The following is a 13,982-nucleotide window of genomic DNA, read 5'->3' on the forward strand; positions in this document are numbered from 1 at the left end:
TCTGATCTAACACAAGAAAGAAGGTGGAAAGCAATAAAGACGAACAAAGGTAAAAGAAGCAAATGTAAATTTCAGAAGGAAGAGCATAACTTCTTCAAAGGTGGGAATTCCTGGTGAAGACATGGTAGCGAATTAAATACTAATGTAAAAACAAAAATGTTGTGGATGTTGAACATGGTAGAATCTCTGGAGTGAGGGGAGCTTAATGGATTTGTTTTTGCCAAGTCAGGAAGATTTGGAAATCTTTAAAAAGGTCATCAAAATGGCAACAGAGAAGGGGTCCTGAGCTGGGACTTGTCAGCTCCAACCACTTTTTTTTGTTGTTGTTTGTTTCTTCTTTACTTACTTCATCCTATGTCAATCAGACCTCCTGAAAGAGAGTTATGATGACCCTTCAAAGGGATTTTTTTTTCTTTAAGGTTTAACAGTAACAGCTGGTTTTGGTGGACTATAAGGACATTTGTAAGTGTAAAATGAAATAAAATTTGACAGTCATACACGAGCAACATTTTTTGATTGACAGCTACAAGTTGAGGTCAATAGACAATAGGTAAAAGAGTAGGGCATTTTTAGAGTCAGCACCACCATTATGATCGTTGCATTTCTACTTCATTCTAGTACCCAGTCTGTTGCTAGTAAAGGTGAGCAAGCTTTTTCTAAAAAATTATCTGAGAATATTTCTTTGTTGATGTCTTAGGCTAACAATAAGGTTGACTACAAAGTTTTACAATGATAGTGGTAAAGATAGGGGATCCATTGACACATCTGCCTTGTGTTGCTGTGAATTAGGTGTCTCAAAAGCATTCATCTTGCAAAATTGTTACAGTGCAGAAGGCAGACATGTGGCCCATCATATCTACACCAGATGTCTGAGCATTATGACTTAATGTCATTCCCCCATTTTCTTCCCATAACTCTGCATGTTATCTTTCTTTAAATAATTATCCCTCTTAAATGTTAACCCGCTTCCACCAAATTCTATGGAGTACATTCCAGATCTGAACCACCCACTGTATTAAAATAGCTTCTCTCATCACATTTACATTTTTGCAAGTCACTTTAAATCTATGTTAGCATAGATTTACAGCAGGTCAGGCAGCAGCCGAGGAGCAGGGGAGTCGATGTTTCAGGCAATATTCCTGACGAAGGGCTTATGCACAAAACGTCAACTCTCCTGCTCCTCGGATGCTGCCTGATGTGCTGTGCTTTTCCAGTGCCACACTTTTTGACTCTGATCTCCAGCATATGCAGTGCTTACTTTCTCCCACTTTAAATCTATGCCCTCTCATTATTGATCAATTGATGAATGGAAACAGCTTCTACTGGCAGGGAGATTTGCTAGAGCTGCTCGGGAGGATTTAAACTTGGAAAGCTGAGGGGTGGGACCAGGGAGGTAGTGAGGAAAGAGATCAATTTGAGACTAGTACAGTTGAGAAAAGATGGGAGTCAGAATAGTCAAACAAACACTCTATTACAAGTTTTGTTATACTTTAGAACACTTTCTTCTGCATACCTTACCCCAGACAAGACCTCAATGTGATTAGAATTTATAGTTATAACCTTTGTTTTCTTCTGATTTAAAATCACTGATATATCACAGATACCTTTCTCATTGATTAGGGTCATATGTTTTTGGGACATTCTCCACTGGAACAATTCTGATCGAATACCCTGTTCATCATTTTTTTTCCTCTCCCAGGATTATGGCCTCTATCTGCACTGTTGGGATTCTATGATTCTAATACTTAGAGAAACAAATACGGAAGAGACAATTTTTTAGAGGAAAATCTATCTTTTCAACTCATTTGGCCACCCAGTGGAATTGGTGCTTCAAATCTAAATAGAGCAAGGCATCTTCAGAAAGCCAGTCCACCAGGCTATCAAACAAACCTAGGTGCTGCTTCAATGCATTCATAATCACAGTGAGGTCTTACCTGGAGTAAGAAATTCAGAGGAAAGTGTTCTAAAATATAACAAAACTTGTATTATAATAACAAGCGGTTTGTTAAGCAAAATTACGTCAAATTGAAAGCAGCATTTTCAATTTGCTCATCCTAGCATTGTGGATCTCTTACAGAGAGCTGAGATATATCCCATGCACAATATTTGTAAAGCTGTGAGATATGATTTTGCATAAGAAATAATTTCAGAGATATCCATGCGTATCTTTACCACACACGAAAGCTTACACCCATTGCTTAATGTGTACTTTGTGCTTTTTATTGTAATTGTGTTATCCACAATAAAAGTACATTTTTTCTTCTACCATCATTATGTTTACAATCGAACAAGATTAAGTTCAGCCTTAGGATTTGAATATATTCATTATGAAAAATATTTCACATACTCCACCCAATGTAGCTATCTCAGAAAACACGCACTACTGGTTTTCCAAGTATTACTTTATAAACAAACTATGACATCTTATGACCTCCAGGTAATTTGTTTTTCACTCTTCATGTATCATGAATGTAAAATCTAGTGTTACAATCACCCAGCAACACACCCAGTGTAAAATTACCAACCTTTAATCATTATAGTTTACCCTTGAAAATACTTAGACAGCACGTAATAAAATCAAACTTGTTACAAGAGAAAAATAAATAAGATTATTTAATGGTAATAATCACTTTGTGATAATCCAAAAAAAATATTTTAATACTGTTACATGAGCTTGCAGTGTGGGAATGCAAAACTTAATAGTCCTACTCATGCTATGGGTGTGTCTCTAAATGATCATTTTGAATATAAAAAAGCTCTGAGCTTGTATTATTTTAATCACAAGAGACTGACATCTATGACCAAGTAAGAAATTGCACTCTTATTCTTATTTTAGGAAATTGAGGAGAATGATACGTATTAATAGAAATATTATATTTCAATTCAAAAAATGCAGCACAAACAAGAATGGAATATTGTATGGTTCACCAAGATCTACCTCCAAATTGTTTTCTTTTAAATTCTGAATGATAGAAGCTTTTTATTTCTGATGCTGTCCTGAGAAAGAACAATTATTTATGCATTTACAACCTAAACTTCTCGGTCATAGTTGGTATTAAGACCCACAATTTTTCAGAGATGGAGATAAACTGGAAAAGCATTCAAAAAAGTTATATGGAGAACTGATGAACGAGAAATAAATCAATGGCTAGGAAATATATAAGTGAGCAACAGGCTTCAAAGTTGGAGATAATTCAGGGACAAGCCAAGAAAATTCCCATTAAGAAAATACTACAGCCCCCTGGATGACAAAGACAAAAGGGTTTATGACAAATGTTTAATTCAAAATAATGTGTTCAGCGGGCTAACTGAGAAAGGATCAACAAGGTCAATGAGAAAAGATTAGCTGTTAACAAAAGGGGAAGCCTAATATTTTATGAACCATAAAAAATAAACTGATAGTTAAAAAGAATGACCAGAGGTAAAAAGAAAACCTTTTATAGAGCCAGAGGGTATGACTGAGGTACTAACTGAGTACCTTGCATTTGTCTTCCCTACTTCAGTTTCTCTTTTGTGATGAGATACTGCCTTGGGGAAAAAAAAGAAAGGAAGTACTAAATAAGGTGGTATAATTCAAAGCTAACAGTTATCTATTCCAAATGGTTGCTGGAAGAAGTTAAGTCAAGAAAACATAAGCTCTGACACAATCTTTCAATGTTATTTTGTGTTTGGGAATGGAGCCAGAGGGCAGGAGATCCGAAACTCTTACACCTCTATTCAAAAAAGGTGGAGAGCGATAAACTTGGTAACTTGACCAGATAATCTAACATTAGAGGTGGTATAATTTCAAGAGATCATTGTGAAGAACAAGTTAATTTTGTCACACCCAGAGAAGCATTGGTTATTAAGGGACTTCCAGTAAAAGCTTCTTAAAAGCAAATCAAATCTGACTAACAACTAAATTTTGAGAGAAGAAAGAGGATTGCTGAAAATAGTGCGATAAATGTACATATGGATTCAAGGACATCTGTTGAAATACCACATAAGCAACCAAAACTGAAGCATGGGTGATTAAAGGAACTAGGAGAAAGTGAGGATTGCAGATCAGAGTTGAGAATGTGGTGCTGGAGAAGCACACAGGTCAGGTAGCATCTGAGGTGCAGGAGAATCGACGTTTCAGGCATTAAGCTCTTCATGAGGAATTCCTGAAATGTCAATCCTCCTGCTCCTCGGATGCTGCCTGACCTGCTGTGATTCAAGGAACTGTCTTAACTTGCATAAGCAACTGACGAAGAAGTAGGTCACAGAGAATGGTGATGAGTGGATGGTAGGAATTATCTATAGGAGCTTCCTAAGGATTTGTATTAAGAACAAAGTCTTTGTTGCAGAGAAAGTCCTGGACTTTCTATTTAGGAGGACAATTTCAGAGTTAGATGATGATACATTCTTGCTATTGTACTTTTTCCATCTCATACTAACAAAGCTACTCCACCAGTGTCCTGTTCTTCCCATACCAAGTTTTGAGCTATGCATAAACTGCTTGATATTATGTACTCTAAACCTCAGATTATTACCATGTAACTTCTGCTTTTTAATCTGAGCCGCTAACTGTTAATATTCTATCAGCAAAATCTCCTTTTCTGTCCTAGCTTGTCATTGGTTCTAATAAGAATGACTTACAACTAGATCCCTTTACTCCCCATCCAAGTTCCTCTTCAGCCTTGACAAAATGACCATAATCCTGGCAGGCAATACAATTTTCAGAACTCATGCTTACAGATTACATTTGCCCCTATCATTACTATGTTCCTATTTCCTCCCCTAATAACCCCACCTGAATCTCTCTGTATCATGATGCTCTGCTTAATTTGCTTGTCCCCCCTGCAGTTCATGCTCTCATCTACATAGCTTGCATGAAACCTGTTACTGTTGGACAATTGCTGGGACAGTGACTCCTCAAACACTACCCCCTGCCCCAGTCCCCATTCTACCACATCTACAGTCACACCCACCTCTCCCTAATCACAGACCAAATCTGAGAGGTGTGCCTGCCTTCTGCAGCAAAGTATACAAGTAACACCCCCTCCCTAATATGGTGTAATGTCTGTAGTTCAGACTTCCTTCATCTCAATTTACAGCCAATGTTTCTCGAGCTTACTGCAAACACTTACTGCAGTGCAGCTGTTTAGGTAGTAATATTCAGAGTTGGATAGGAAGGGACACAGTGTACAGCATAAAAACATGGATTAGAAGATAATGAAACAATACGGGTAGATGTAGGAAATTATAAAGGGGAAGACAACAATGGTGAAGGCAGTCTATAGGCCCCCTAACAGTAGCTATACTGTTTGGACAAATAATAAATCAGAAGATAAAGAGGCTGTGTATAAAAGAAGTGCATTAATCATTCATATCAAACTTTAAAAAAAGCATACAATGTAGCAAAGATTAAATGCTAAGCTGGAGGACTGAAAACAATTTAAAAACAAAGAATATGACCAAAAGAATAATAAAAAAGGAGGGAGTAATAACAATAAATTAGCAATTAATATAAAAATTGACAATAAGAGTTTCTTTAAATATATAAAAAAGGAGAGAGAAGACAAAGTGAACAGAGAACTCTTTGAAAATATGGCTGAGGAAATAATAATAATGAATCAGGAAATGGTAAAGGATTTGAATAAATATTTTATATCAGGTTTCATAGCAGAAAGAAATAATAACATGCCAAAAATGTTAAATAATTAAAAGGCAAAGGAAGAGAGAAAATAAATTCAATAATCACTCAAGAAAAATTACTAGGCAAACTAATGAAGCTAAAGGGCCGATAATTTCATCCATCTTGATGGGTTGCATTCTAGGATATTAATGGAAGTAGCTACAGAGATAGTGGATGCACTGGTAGCAATCTTACAAGATTCTGGAAAAGTCCTAGTGGGTTGGAAAACTGCAAATATAATACTTGTAATTATAAAGGGAAGGAGACAAAAAAAAAAGCAGGTAATCAAAGGCCAGTAAATTTAACATTGGGAAAATGTTACAGTCTGTTATAAAGGATGTAATAGCAGAAAATGTAGAAATGTATAATACAAGCAAACAGAGTCAACATGGTTTCTTGAAGGAAAGTCATGGCTGACAAATTCCTTGAGTTGGTAACAAGCACGATGGTTAAAGGGGAAAGAGTTGTTGTGATATATTTGGACTTTTAAAAGCATTCAATAAAGCACCACACATTAGGCTACTTAATAAGCAGATGTGGTATTGGGGTTGGCATACTTGCATGGATAGAGGAAGAAAGATAAACTTTCTTACGAAAAGATTTACTAGCACTGCACACAGTCCAGAGAAGGTTTACTGGATTGATTCCAAGTATGGAGGGACTGTCCATACAAAGTTTGTTTTCCCTCTTTGGGAATGTCTAAGAGCAGGGAACATAATCTCAAAGTAAGGGGTTTCCCATTTAAGTCAGAGATGAGGAGGAATTTCTCTCAAAGGGGATGGAATCTGTGGAATTCTTTACTACAGAGGACTGCAGAGATTGAGTCTTCATGTATATTCAAGATTGAGATAAGCGGATTTGCAATCATTATGTGAACCAAGGATTATTGGGAAAAAGGTAAGTGGAACTAAGAATGATCAAATCTGCCATAATTCATTATATGGTAGATCAGATTTGATGGGCTGAATGGCTTCCTTCTGCACCTATATCTTAGGGTCTTATACTTCAGGTTGACTTAGACTGATGAAGTAGGTGTCTGGGAGATGTAGTTTAATGCAGATAAGTGTGCAGTGGTGCACTTTAGGACGAACAACATAGACAGACAATATAAGTGATAACTAATAACTATTTGTGAAAGAAAATGGCCCTGATAAGTTTATATCCAAAAGTCTTTGGAAGTGGCAGTGTAAATTATAAGGCAAGTATACAGGGTATAGGGTACATGGATTCAAAAAAAAGTTCTTGAAAGCAAAAACCAGGCAGTTAAATGATCCCTTTAAATTCACTGGTTATGCTTCAGATGTACTGTGGGTATTATTATGGGAAAGTCACGTTTTAGAAAGAAATTGGAGGGGATACAGAGATTGGAGAAACAAGGATTGTTAATTTTAGATGAGGAAAGCTTGAGATGAATCCCAAAAGAAGGATTCAAATTCTGAAGGGTTTCTACAGAACAGCAGGAGTCCAACTGGGTCAATAACCCAAGGCTGCTGCTTTAAAATCATTGGCAAAAGAATTGAAGAGGAAATGAGATTTTCTCCTCCTCAAACTTGGGTTGTGAGATCTGGAAAGCATTTACAGAACAGCTGATGGAAACACATTCAATAGGAAATAGACGTACTAAATAGGTATAATTCACACTTTTGGAGATAAGCTGGGGTTTGAAAATCAGTTGGATGGTACTTTGAAAAACTAGCACACATAATGAAGAGAATGGCCTTTGTAAGATTTTATGATTGTTGATGTAAAATAGAATGTAAAGACAAAGGAGATTCGAATAATAATATTGCTCACTCTATTTTAGTCCCATTTTAAGCAACACCGAGATGATTTTTATTATTGCAGTACCCATGCATTCCGTTACTAGACTTCTTTGTAGCTTATCCATAATGGTGTATCTCCTACTGCATTAGTCATTCTAGCAAATTACATCCATGCAATATTGAGCCAGAACATTTATCTTGAACTGAATTAGAAAACTTTCCAGAACTGGGAAAACTGAAGCTAAAAATCCAGAAAGAGATTTCAATATATACCTGTTCACAATATATAATTCATCAAGACTTAGGGACTGTAACAAATGTTATCCTTAAGACAAGACAATACCACACAGTGATCTTTTCTGACATCATCTTCCTAATATTTTAAACAGATCCTGACTTGCATGGAGGAATGTACGAACAAAGTGATCAATCTTAGCCAGTTCACCACCTTGTGGCAAATGAATACATTGCACTACTTAATGTTAACAGATAAATTTATAGAATTCATACAAATGCTAATTTCTATGAAGAGTATATCAAATAGGCATCTACTAAGTAAAAGCATAATTTCCATTTCTATGGCTCGTGCCAAATGAAAGTTATATTGAGAAAATTCAAATTAAATGCTTTGCTCTTGAACAAATCGGCAGAATTTCTTGCTGCACATTCTATATACTGAGCATTAATTTTACATAGATGAATGCTATGTTTATCTTGACATGCAAATCAGCCACTCTGTCCAGTTCTACCAGATTGTTCCTCCTGGTGACAGAATCTGCACTGCCCAAATAGGGCCCATCCTGGAGTTGAGAGGCTGTGTATGTTGGGCCAAGGTTGCTGCTACTCCTCACTCACCATTGCCAATAAATTGCATGCAGTAAAGTCAGCTTGCACAACGCTGGGGGTATGTGCCTTTGCTACTACGCCTGGTGGTTGCATTCATAGTAATGGTTCCTTTTGAAGATTAAAATAAATCTGTGCATGTACTGGTGTTTTAATGTTACAAATTCTTATCATACCAATTTGTATATTCAATTAAGTGAAAACAAAATAACTGATTATCTGAGACTAAAAAGATTGAATAACAGGAATATTAATATGAATTAATAAAGATAATTTCAATTGGTCTTTCAGAGCTGCTGACAGTCTTTAAAGGAAACTCACCCATTATATCCCTGAAAAGTCAGTGAAGGAAGAATTAAAAGTCCATCGCTGTACACCATCCAGTCAATCCCTCCACCTGTTTATGCTTAACTTCAGTTGATACACTTAATAACCAAATGACAGGAAGCCCAGATCCAAGTTCCACCTGCTCTAGAGGTATGTCATAATATGTCTGAACAGGTTAATTTAAAAATAACAATTAACTAATATATAGTTGGATCAAAGAATGAGATATTTGTATTGTCTGATTAGATTAGATTAGATTAGACTTACAGTGTGGAAACAGGCCCTTCGGCCCAACAAGTCCACACCGACCCACCGAAGCGAAACCCACCCATACCCCTACATTACCCCTTACCTAACACTATGGGCAATTTAGCATGGCCAATTCACCTGACCCGCACATCTTTGGACTGTGGGAGGAAACCGGAGCACCCGGAGGAAACCCACGCAGACACGGGGAGAACGTGCAAACTCCACACAGTCAGTCGCCTGAGTCGGGAATTGAACCCGGGTCTTCAGGCGCTGTGAGGCAGCAGTGCTAACCACTGTGCCACCGTGCCATCTGGTGGTCTTTAGTTTTGAAACTCTGCCTTTCTATTCTTTTCTCTGCTTTACTTATCCATCATTATTTAGTTTGGCAATTGTTACCAGTTTTATTTGGATGAGTGTTGAATTGCAGGCAAGGATCTATCAGCCTCAACAACCAGCATGAGCATTTATTGAGTCCATTAGAGTCCAGTAGTTCAAAACATATGTCCAGCACTCAGGGTGCATGCTTCAAAAATCACTTCCTTCGATGTACCTGAAGAGTGATGTACCTGGAAATTGTTGCAGAACTTCTTCAACCTTGTGCAGGACCAGAGGAACATGCTTTTTCAGTGGGTCTCAAAATCATCACTGCCCTAAGTTGCTTTAGCACTGGTTTCTTCCAGTCTTGCTACAGAACTCTCCAAATACAAGATAAATAGCTACATTAAGCAGTTTGCTTACCTGTTCACAGTGGTTAAAACATACACCATCAACCGGAGACTCAGCAAGATTTGTATCGGTGGCTGACTTCCTTTATGTCCTGGTTATTATTAACTCTACATACAAGTTGTCAGCAAAGCACTACTCAGAAATAGTGTTGAATAGAAATGTCACATTCATCCCAGACCAAACACCATACCTCCTCGACACCATTCATTTACCTGGCATTCGTAACCCTCACTTATATACTTACACTTTCACAACAGATGTCAAAGGGGCTGGATGCACTGCAGGACATTTAAGTTTCAGAAAATGCAAACATAATGCCACGAAAGAAGGCATGGCTTTTACTATTTTATTTTCTTGCTGCTGGATGCATGAATATCTGGATAGATTCATAACAAGAGGCTCCTGTCCAGAAATCTCTCAGGAAGAAAAGTAACTGGGTAACTTTAATCAGGGTTGCAAGTAGTGTTAATGATCTGGATCAGAATACCTGGGACATTGCAGTTGTGCAATTGTTTCATATTTTAATTTACATTCTATAAGAAATATAAAGGCATCTAACATATTAAGTTATTTAAGAAAGGTACAAGGTTGATATTCAGCAAAAACGCTACCTTGATCTTGATTATTCATGGCTCCAGCCTTCCCTGCTCTCCTTTGTTCAGAAGACTGAAAAAAAAGAGATAAAGTGGCCAAAGAGAGGGAAGCATTTAAAACACTATTAGACAAAAAGTAACAGGGAAAACTAATAGATTTCAATGCATCAAGTCCCCTGGATCCGATGGCCTACGTCTTCTCGTCTTAAAAGAAATGGCTACAGAGGTAATGGATGCATCAATTGTAATCATCCAAAATCTTCTAGATTCTGAGCAGATTTCAGGGGTTTGGAAAACTCCAAGTTAACGCCTCTATTGAAGAAGAAGGGAAATAAAACAGAAAATTATAGGCCAGTTGGACAAACATGCATCATTGGGAAAATGCTAGCATTCATTATTAAAAGGTAGTAGCAGGACATTTTGCAAACAGATATGGGTGCAGTCAAAATGGTTCAAAAGAAAATCATATTTGAAAAATTATTCAAATTCTGTCATGGTATAACAAACATGGTAAATAGGGTAGGAGCAATGGAAAACAGTGAATGTATGCAGCGTTATCAAATCCGAGTACGAGGTTACACAAGAACTTGTGGTGGTTGATATATTAATATACTTGTCTACTAGTTAACCAGTTTGTCAGGACAAGCGGGTCATTTCCAGGATGGCAAACTGTAACTAATGGAGTGTCACAGGGATCAATGCTGGGACTTCACCTATTTATGATATGTATTGATGAACTGGAAGAAAGGACAAATGAATGTGGGCAAACTTTCTGACAAGAAAATAGATGCAAAAAACAAATGAAGATACAAAGTTTGCAAAGGGATATAGATTAAGTAAATGGGAAACAAATTGACACATGGCAGATAATGTGAAGAAAAATTAGGTTTCAAGAAAAATAGAAAAGCAGATTATTTAAATGAAGAAATACCACAGAATTCTGCAGTACAGAAGGATTTCAGTATTCTTTTGCATGAATCATAAAGTCAATTTGGAGGTATAGGAAGTAATTATGAAAACAAATGGAATGTTGGCCTTTACTGCAACAAAAATGGTGTATAGAAGTTGAGATGTTTTGCTACAACTGTAGAGGTTATTGGTGAGACTGATGACAAAGGGGCTCAGAGTTAGCTGGGGCTGTCAGGAGAATGGAGTTAAAACTACATTTAGATCAGCCATGATCATACCAGATGGTGTAGGAGCTGGGGGGGGCTAATGGTCTACCCCTGCTCCTACTTATGTTCCCATATTCTTTTGGAGAGGACAGCAACATGCCTAACTGGTGCTAATGCAGTTACCTTCAAGCAGTTTGATTTGGAGAAAAATTGAGGGGAAAAGATTTGAGGGAAGAATGCGTGTATAGGAGAATGAGTATCCTTGAATTTATACAACAATTTGCATTTACTCAAAACTTGTTGTAGAGGCACAGACCTTGAAACAAAGTGAACTGGGGAAAATGAGGAGGTATTAGGATGGATTGACTGAAAGATTAATCTGAACCGAACTTTAAGGAGAACTTCAATGGAGGCAAGGGAGGCGATTCTAGAGTATGTAGCTGAGGCAGCTGAAGACAGACCACCTATAATTATAAACATATGAACAAAAGGAGTTGATCATTTGGCCTCTTCAACATTGTTCACCATTCAATAAGATCATGACTGATCTGATTACCTCACATTCCCGTGTGCCTCTGATAACCTTTCATCCCCTAATCTATTTACTTCTGCCTTAAAAATATTTAAACATTCCTCCCAAAAACACAAGTTTCCAAAGACACAATCTGAGAGAAAAAAAACTCAGTTGTTTTAAATAGGCAAGCCTCTATTTTTAAGCAGTCACAAGAAACATCCTTTCCTGATCTACCCAGATTCAAGAGGATCTTATGTTTCAATCATCCCTTTTTAAAAAAAAATTCCAGCAGGTACAAGCCTAGCCTGTTCAACCTTTCCTCATAAGGCAACGTGTCCATTCCACGTAGTAGACTGGTAAACCTCCTGCAAATTGCTTCCAACATATTTAAAGCAGGTGACCAATACTGTATGTATGCTTCACGTGTTATGTTATCTCAACAGTGCCTTGTAGAACTGAATCATAACCTAACTTTTGTATTCAATTTTCCTTGAAATAAATAACATTACCAGCTTTAATTACTTGCTGTAGCTGCATTCTAGCTTTCTGCGATTCATGCTTGAGGACACCCAGATAATCAGTCTACACACTCACCACTTACACAATACAGGTAGCTCTTCTATAGCATAATGGTTGTGTGCTTGTGCAACTCCGCATTATAGCAAAACCACGCCTCAGAAACAGCATGTCAAGTGTGTTGGCAATGTAATCGCGTTACAGCCAACATACATTTGGAACATTCCCGCTTTAGAAACAGTGTCCTCAAGTCGTCAATAGCATTATAGTGAATTAATGTTAATGAATTGCATGTTATAACAGAGGAACCTGTATACTTTGTTTTATTTTTCCTGCCAAAATAGATAATTGAACATTTTCCAAAAACGTAACCTATCTATATTCCTTTGTAGCTTCCTTACATCCTCTTCACAAATTAATTTCCTATCTATTGTTGTCATCGGCAAATTTGCAACCATACCTTCTGTAACATCGCTCCATGCATGGAAAGAAAACAAGTGTTAGGGTAAAAGGAGAAGTGGGGGCGGGTTATTGGGGTGGGGACAATATCTTTAGAATACTGAAAAGGGAGGAGATATGTTTCGTGATGATATTATGCTAGAGGGAGCAAAGACCAATTTGTTGACCACAGGGAGAATAGTTTTCAGTGGAAGGTGAAGACAAGGTGTTCATCAATCACATCAGAAGGTGGGGGAATCCTCTATTGAAGAAACAAAAGGCATTTTAATGTGTAAGTAAGAAATGTTTCATTGTCTGAACAGAGGTGATAAAAATGGAAAATCTTGGAGAATGGAATAAAGTCCTTACAGGAGGGAGGGTGTGAGAATGTGCACTCAAATAATTAGCTAAATTAAAGCAGTTCAAGCAACAAGAAACATTTCAGCCTGGCCTCATTTATCCTAGCATGCTGAATAAAATTATGGAAGTCTGGTGTGCCACCCAGACCTGCAAAATGTCAAAGGATTAACAAAGGGCACATACTGCCCCCTTTATTCAAAATGGGATTGACTAGTGAGTCAAATTTCTATAGTGTACAGCCAAGGGAAAATATGATTAGGGTACTATAAACACACATGCAAACTATATGGAATTATAAAAGGATATCCAACACAACTTCAAAAAATATTGTTTCACAAATCTGATCAGGTGTCTTCACTGATGATTCAAAGACGGTCAATAAATTTCACTGACTTGAATTTTCAAAAGGCTTTCAACAAGGTACCATCTGAGAGGAAATTAAGTTTGCACAAGAGAGATGAAATGACAAGATAGGTAACAAACGGACTGAAGAACCACACAACAAAACAAAAATTGAAGGAGATAGTAGGGGATCGTAATAGAGTGATTACATGTAGGAGTCTCAGGTTTTAATGTTAGGTGCCCTCTATTCACAACATTCATTCATGAAGAGGGTTATAAATGCTGCTGATTTTTTTTTTAAGATTGTGAATGTGGATCTAAGTTTAGCAAATTACTTTACTAAGTTAAGTTTCCAGCTAAATACTTGAGAGTGCTTAGCACATTAGCTTAGTCCATTTTGATGGCTTCTCTGACTTTCACAAAGCCTATTGTATAATTTGTAAACATAAAAGATAGAATCTTTCAGAGAGTGGGGAGGTGTCTGGTTTAGTTGGCTGGATGGCTGGTTTGTGATGTACAGAGATCTCAATAGCATGG

Source organism: Hemiscyllium ocellatum, chromosome 11 (assembly GCF_020745735.1).
Source record: "Hemiscyllium ocellatum isolate sHemOce1 chromosome 11, sHemOce1.pat.X.cur, whole genome shotgun sequence".
In the NCBI taxonomy this organism is placed as follows: Eukaryota; Metazoa; Chordata; class Chondrichthyes; order Orectolobiformes; family Hemiscylliidae; genus Hemiscyllium; species Hemiscyllium ocellatum.